This window comes from Astatotilapia calliptera, chromosome 3, assembly GCF_964374335.1.
Source record: "Astatotilapia calliptera chromosome 3, fAstCal68.1, whole genome shotgun sequence".
NCBI lineage: Eukaryota > Metazoa > Chordata > Actinopteri > Cichliformes > Cichlidae > Astatotilapia > Astatotilapia calliptera.
In genome coordinates, this window is record NC_137424.1 from 55868044 (window position 1) to 55875055 (window position 7012).

Here is a 7012-nt window from a genome sequence, read left to right on the forward strand (position 1 = left end):
GACCTGTCTGCTGTGTTCTTTGGACTTCATGGCGTTGTTTCTCCCAATATTCTCTTAGACAACCTCTGAGGCCGTCACAGAGCAGCTGTATTTGTACTGACATTAGATTACACACAGGTGCACTCTATTTAGTCATTAGCACTCATCAGGCAATGTCTATGGGCAACTGACTGCACTCAGACCAAAGGGGGCTGAATAATTACGCACACCCCACTTTTCAGTTATTTGTTTGTAAAAAATGTTTGGAATCATGTATGATTTTCGTTCCACTTCTCACGTGTACACCACTTTGTATTGGTCTTTCATGCTTCATGTGGAATTCCAATAAAATTGATTCATGTTTGTGGCCGTAATGTGACAAAATGTGGAAAAGTTCAAGGGGGGCGAATACTTTTGCAAGCCACATATATATTAGTGCTGTCAAAATGAACACGTTAACGCAGATTAAGCCGTCATCACGATTATCACGACAAAAAATTTAACGATATTAACGCATCTGGAGTGCAGATTGACTCCAAATCCCTGAAATGTTTCTGTCAGTGCATTTCAGGCAGTTTGTCCTAGTAATTACTAGAGATGGCACGATACCACTTTTTTATGTCCGATACCGATATCATAAATTTGGATATCTGCCGATACCGATATGAATCCGATAGTGTTTTTTAATCAACAAAACTGTTTTTTTAAATATCTTGCTGCATTTTGTATAAGTTCATACTCAAGTTTAAAACAACAACTACACTCAGGCTATTCTGTTATACCTGTATGCAAAAAAAAAAAAATTCATAGTTCAGCAATACTGATCAATCTAATAAACTTAAACCTACACCATCCTCCCTATTCTGGTATTTTAAAGAGTACTTAGCGTAAATATTAAGCAACCTAACTAACAGGGTTCCAACTCCCAGCAACAACAAAAATAAATAAATAAAAAATAGGGAACCACCCACCCTCCACCTCATGATGCTTAATCGACGTAATCAACCTTAATTTGATGCAGTGTGGAAAAAAATGCACAGAAATCAATTATTTTTCAAGAAATATTAAATAGATTCAACATCTTTCTTCAACAAAATTGCAGACTGCACAGATGGTACCTTCTGTTAAGGTTCAAAATATTGGGGATGGAGACAAGAGAAAAACCACAATAACAACACTGGTCCGGCCGGGTTAAGTCAAACGATGATTTTAATAGTCACACGCGTGGGAGATGGACAATGTATGCAGACAGCCTCAGATCTCAAAATGGTGGAGCACTGCTCAAACACTTATAGCCTCTGGTTCTCCCACCTTATCATAAAAGCCTAAACATTCACATGCTTTTCTCTCACACGGCGCCTAAGCTACGACCTTGGCTCCCCGTTTATCTGCTCCTGCTGAGTTGGGGCAGAAAACTCCAGCATATTCTGTTCTCTTCTAATCAGACAAATAAGGCGATGACTTTCTGCAAACAGTATTTCTTATAACATCATAAAACAATATCATTCATCCACAATAAATCAGCAGTCTAATGTAATGCAAATCAGTTCAACGAATGCCATAGTTATCAGCTTCTTCTAATTCAGGAGAACTACATAATAATTCACAATCTTTAGTTAGGGGTATAACATGGCATAAAATAATATTATAATCTAACACTTCCCAAAGGAAAATGTACTATAGCTTACTAGGGTATATATATTAGACTTAACAGTTACTATATACAGTAATTAACTTCTATACATTTTACATCAGATTAAAACTTTGGGTGTAAGATTCAGATAATTATTTAATAACAGCCAGACATTTTAAATGAGAATAAGAAAGAAAAGTATGTCTTTGTGCCCCCTTTTCCCTGTTAATACCCTATCGGCCCCCCTGGCTAAACTTTGCTAGATCCGCCCCTGCACAGTTACAGCCGTCAGCTGCGTAAAAAAAGATCCTGGTGTAGAAAGTAATATTAAATAAATTCTAACAGCAGCTTATCAAGCTTAAACGTTCTGCTGTTGTTCAGCCGCTGGTTTCCTAATTTCTGATGCAAAGTGGGCCAAAAACAAACAAGAGAGACGGACTCGCGACAGACAAGCCGATCAGCTGATCATTAAGCAGTTTCATGATTGAAGTAGCAGCAAGAAGAGGCAGTCGCTCCATATATCAGTTGTTAAGCTTAATGCAGGAATGCTTTACAAGCATTCAGAGATGAACTTACACACTTGCTTTACTTCTCTCGGGATAACTTTGTCGGAGATGAAATGCCAGGTTGCTAGCGAAGCTCCACATGCTATCCAGACCACCACAGGTCCTGCATGCCACAGCCGCTCTATCACGTGATGCATACTGCTGCGACGTGCTAACGTTCTGAGGTGAGTTACGGCGTGTTGCAAGTTTTGTGAGGTGCTTTCGTGATATTTAATGGATCGGATTACATTTTTTATTTTTCTCCGATATCCGATCCAGTAATTTAGGTCAGTATCGGACCGATACCGATACGTAATATCCGATCGGTCCATCTCTAGTAGTTACCTTTGCACCCGCGCAAAGGGGCAGTTGATCTGGTAGTGGCGGGCAGCTGAACCAATCAACTCAATCTGGAAGATGATAAACATGCTTTGGCCCTCTTGATGGGAAATTTGAGTATTAAAAAAAATAACAAGACAGAACAGTGACTGACATAAAGTGTTACACACATTGTGCATGAAGGAATTTTCTTTTCACCAAAGCACTTCCAGCTTAAAATATCACATTGAGACAAAATATACGTTAGCCGGGGATGCTGCTAGCACTTTCGCTAACGCGTCACCCAGCTTGTGACAAACAACTCATGGTGCATCGGGGACTCAGTAAGTCTACCTTGGACATATTGACTGACACAATGCCAAGTGGATTGCAACAAACTGCAGACCTATTAATATCATTGAGAGCATGCACTTTACATAGCTTTGGTTCCTCGTTTCAAGGACTTGAAGTGCTCCCCAAGAGTGACAGAGAGAGTGGATAAATCTTTATACAGAGTTTTTTGTTAACAAGAACGTGCAAGGTGTTCAATAAACATGTTAAGTGCACATATTTTCCCTTTTTTCTGAAGTCTGTTTGCTTGTGCAAAATGAAATGCGATTAACATAGATTAACATAAAAATGAAAAATATTTAATAGTGATTAAATAAAATTAATCCACAGTAAGCCTATGTATGTATATATATATATATATATATATATATATATATATATATATATATATATATATATATATATATATATATATATATATATATATATATGACATCATTAGGCTGTGCTGGTAGCTGACTCTGCCCACTGTGTCTCTGGAGCTCTCAGTGAGTTTTAAACTGGACACCAGTTGTTTGTGTGGGAAGTACTTGTGGTTGCAGCGGCACCAAAGAGGCAGACGAAGACAGTATCTTCTTGCTGTAAGTATATGTTTTTTATTTGTTTGGTTGGTTTAGGTTTTTTGTAGGTTTTTTTTATTTTTATTTTTTTGTTATGAGTAGCACCTCAGACAGAAGTTTAAAGCCAACAGCTCCATCACTGTGCTGCAGCTTTAAGCCACAATAATGTTTAATTTCCATGAGATGTTTAGTCATATTCTTTAGTGAAGATGACTGAACTATGTATTTTATTGAAGCTCTACAGCTTTGTACTCTTTGTATACTATTGATAAATGTTATGTTTTATACCGAAGGCTTCCACAGCCCTATTGAAACTGAGCCAGAGACACAGTTTTTAAATTTGAAGGACCAGCTGGTCTGTTTAATCCAATTTCAGTTTTATTTGTATTTATTTGCACATCCCCATTAAAGGAAAAAAAAGTTGCAGATTGTAGAATAAGAAATTTGCTTTATGGATTTCTTTGAAAAAAGACTAGAAGTTGCATCAACTGTAGAATCGTTCTTGTCTGTTCTTTGAACTAAAGCCATAGGTAGGCGTGCTGGTCCAGTACAAGATGAAGTCACACTGGCTTTCCTTAGAAAGAAATTGCCAACTCCAATCATCATCAGTGGTGGACAGCAATCGGATTAATGTAATGGATGTGAGGATGCATTAAGATCACATCAGTGTCTAATGTGCTTCAGCTGCATTCATGAGTTTAGAGCACATTTAACCGATCAAATCAACCTGACTCGAACCATTTTACATAGACAGATTGATCGATTTATTCTAAGCACTGCAGCATCCAGTCAGCTTCGACTCCAACATGAAACCTAAAGGCATTATTGCAGCTCATTAGCTCATTATTTGCATACAATTCATGCTACTGTCGTCACTAAAAACTTTTATATTTACACCAATGATTAAAAAAATGAAGAAAAGGAAAAATAGTTTAAAACTGTAAAATTAAGACTGACATTGTACAAAATATTTTGAGGTGTGTGATTCTGTTTTTGAATACCTGGTTAAAAATTTTTTTTAACACCACATCATTCTGCACCATCTCGTGATACAAACTGCTATTAAATACAGCCTTAATTTCTTAATCAATATTGTTTTAGATGTAAAATCATAGATCTTTTATTTACATTTACAAGTTTTGTCATGCTCTCATACCGTCCACCTCATCTCCTTTTCTTTACTTGTTTTGCTCTGTCTCCTCTCACAGGGAGAAGATGATCTGCAGGATCCTGCTGCTCACCATTCTCACCTCATGTGTCTCTGGTTAGTTTACAGCTTCAATTCCAAGAGAAAATTTGACTGTCAGAGCAAGTTGTCGAATTAAAAAATGTAACTGTTAATAAATTATATTGCTATTAAATGCACATCAATTGCATACAATTCCTGAAGTAATACAAAACAATATAGGTGTTAAATAATTATTGAACTGATTATGAAAACAGCAATTAAGCAGCATGCTTTACACTTCATTAATAAGTACTTCAACTGTCCACTAATTTATTTATAAAGGTCTCCATTTGCTGCGTTTCAATGCACTGCTATTTCCTGAGGTGCAGATCAAACATATGCAACCGCTAAACACATTTGGAAACTAAAGATTAGCACAAAAATTGGTACAATTAAGCAAGAAGAACAAGGTAATTAACAGCTGCATTTATTTTTGGTGTATTTATTGGAACATTAAGACCATTTCATATTAATCATTTATTTATAATGATTTATTTTGGCAATTTTAGCACTTTGAGGCATCCTAAATAAAACTGGTTCTGGAATTGTGTTTATTAAAACCTTAACAATTTTATTTGTCTTGTAAGGTCCACAAATGGTCAACTTTAAATGCCACATAAGCAAAATAACCAAACAAGTACACAGCATTTAAAAAAAATGCCTTTGAGACCAAGTTTCTCAAATCAACTATAAATTCATCTTCACAGTTGGCTGACGATGTATTTTCCAAAGTTTAGTAACTGCAACTTTAAAAGTATGATCACCTCATGACCTCACCTCCTTTTTTTTGAAAGGTCTATTTATTACTTTTTGTTTTAAGAATACATCCTCTGTTGGCTGGGAGCCTCATGAAACCTCAGTAAATGCAGTTTCTCAGTGTGTCTGCTCCTCTCTTTCCCTCTCTGTCTCCTCAACAGGATCATTTGTAGTCAATGTGACACAGACCTGCTATCAGGCAGAGGAGAACCACAACATCACACTGGAGTGGACGTTCACCACCAAACCTGACAGATCAAGCAAAAGTCTTTTTATCCTTTGTAGCTTGTCTCACAAATTGCATGAAATATTACCGGACCTTGTAATCCCAGAAATTTTAACCCCGAACAAAACCTTGTATCATGTGGATCATGGTGTAGAGGTCACAGATTCTAGGGACAATGACTTTACAGGAAGACTGTCTAGTGACAAAGACGCCCTGGGTGAAGGACGAATCAGACTTCAACTGTCCAGACTCAGGACTGAGGACTCGGGTCTGTGCCTGTGTGAGGTCAACACTGATCATGGTTATGGATATAAGAGCTGTCACCTCAACGTCACAGGTATGTTATTAAGACGAGTCTATTTTCTTTTTTGTTATTTAAATATGATTTCACTGTTCAGAAGCACATTATTTTCTTGATTGTCATTTATAACCGAAACATACAGTATGATGTGTTTTCAATGGCAGTAAATGATTGTCAAAAAGTGTGTTTGGGTCTTTTGAAATAGCAGCTGATCAACGTCTTTTGACTCCTCGACCAGAGAGACGGAGAAGCATCACCTTTTCTGCTGCAGTGTTACTGCTAATTGGGATACCCGCAGCAAGTGCCGTGGCTCTTATTGTCTGTGTTTTTTGGGTGATTTTTTGTAAAAGTGGATGAGATGTGGAAGAACTGTGGAAGAACTGTGATGCTGTTAGTCCTAATTTCTATCAAGGTTTAACAGATTCATGATTTACAGCCATGAATCTGTTAAACATCTGTTTTAAATTATATAAAAATGAAAGGTAAAGCTTTTCTCTATTGCATTATGTCCAGATAAACAGAATCAACCATTTGGGACTTACCTGGCTGATTGAGCATGCATCAAAACTTTTTGTTTGTTTGTTTGTTTTTGACTTTTTTTTCGCAATGTTTAATTTTTATCTTACAAATGAAGGTCAGTGAAGTGAACATAGCTGCCCCCCCCCCCCCCCCGCTTTTAGAATAAACATTAAAAATTGTGTATATAAAATGCAGGTGAAAGCATGTATAACCTTAAATGAATAAATGAATACTTCTTATTAATATTTTCTTGACTGACACTGTCACTTCCCACAAATTTAACACACACATCAAAGTCTAGTCAGAGACATCTTCTTCATAATGCTTAATGGAGGTTTCCTGATGCATGCTGATCATCCAAGTCCCAGAAAGATGATTCTGTAGATTGGGCCATTGTGTCTTCAGTGGGAGAAGTGCTTCACTCATGCATGTGACTTCTTGAGTTCCAAGACTGAAACTGCAATGTCCAGATGAACAAAATGAGCTTGCTGGCAACTCTGTAAGGTGGTAATAATCTCAAATAAGATACTGTGACTTAACATTTATATTTGCCTTCAAAGATTTAGGCTCATTCACTGAATTGAACATGTATATAC

The 7012-nt window shown here is 36.9% G+C and overlaps 1 long non-coding RNA gene across 1 annotated transcript; it reads left to right on the forward strand.

Annotated features, from left to right (window-relative positions):
- Positions 1–5503: 5503 nt before the first annotated feature.
- On the forward strand, positions 5504–6659 carry LOC145425541 (uncharacterized). The gene is made up of 2 exons (XR_013906259.1): positions 5504–5933; positions 6103–6659. It is a non-coding gene; the product is annotated as an uncharacterized LOC145425541 (long non-coding RNA).
- Positions 6660–7012: the final 353 nt, after the last annotated feature.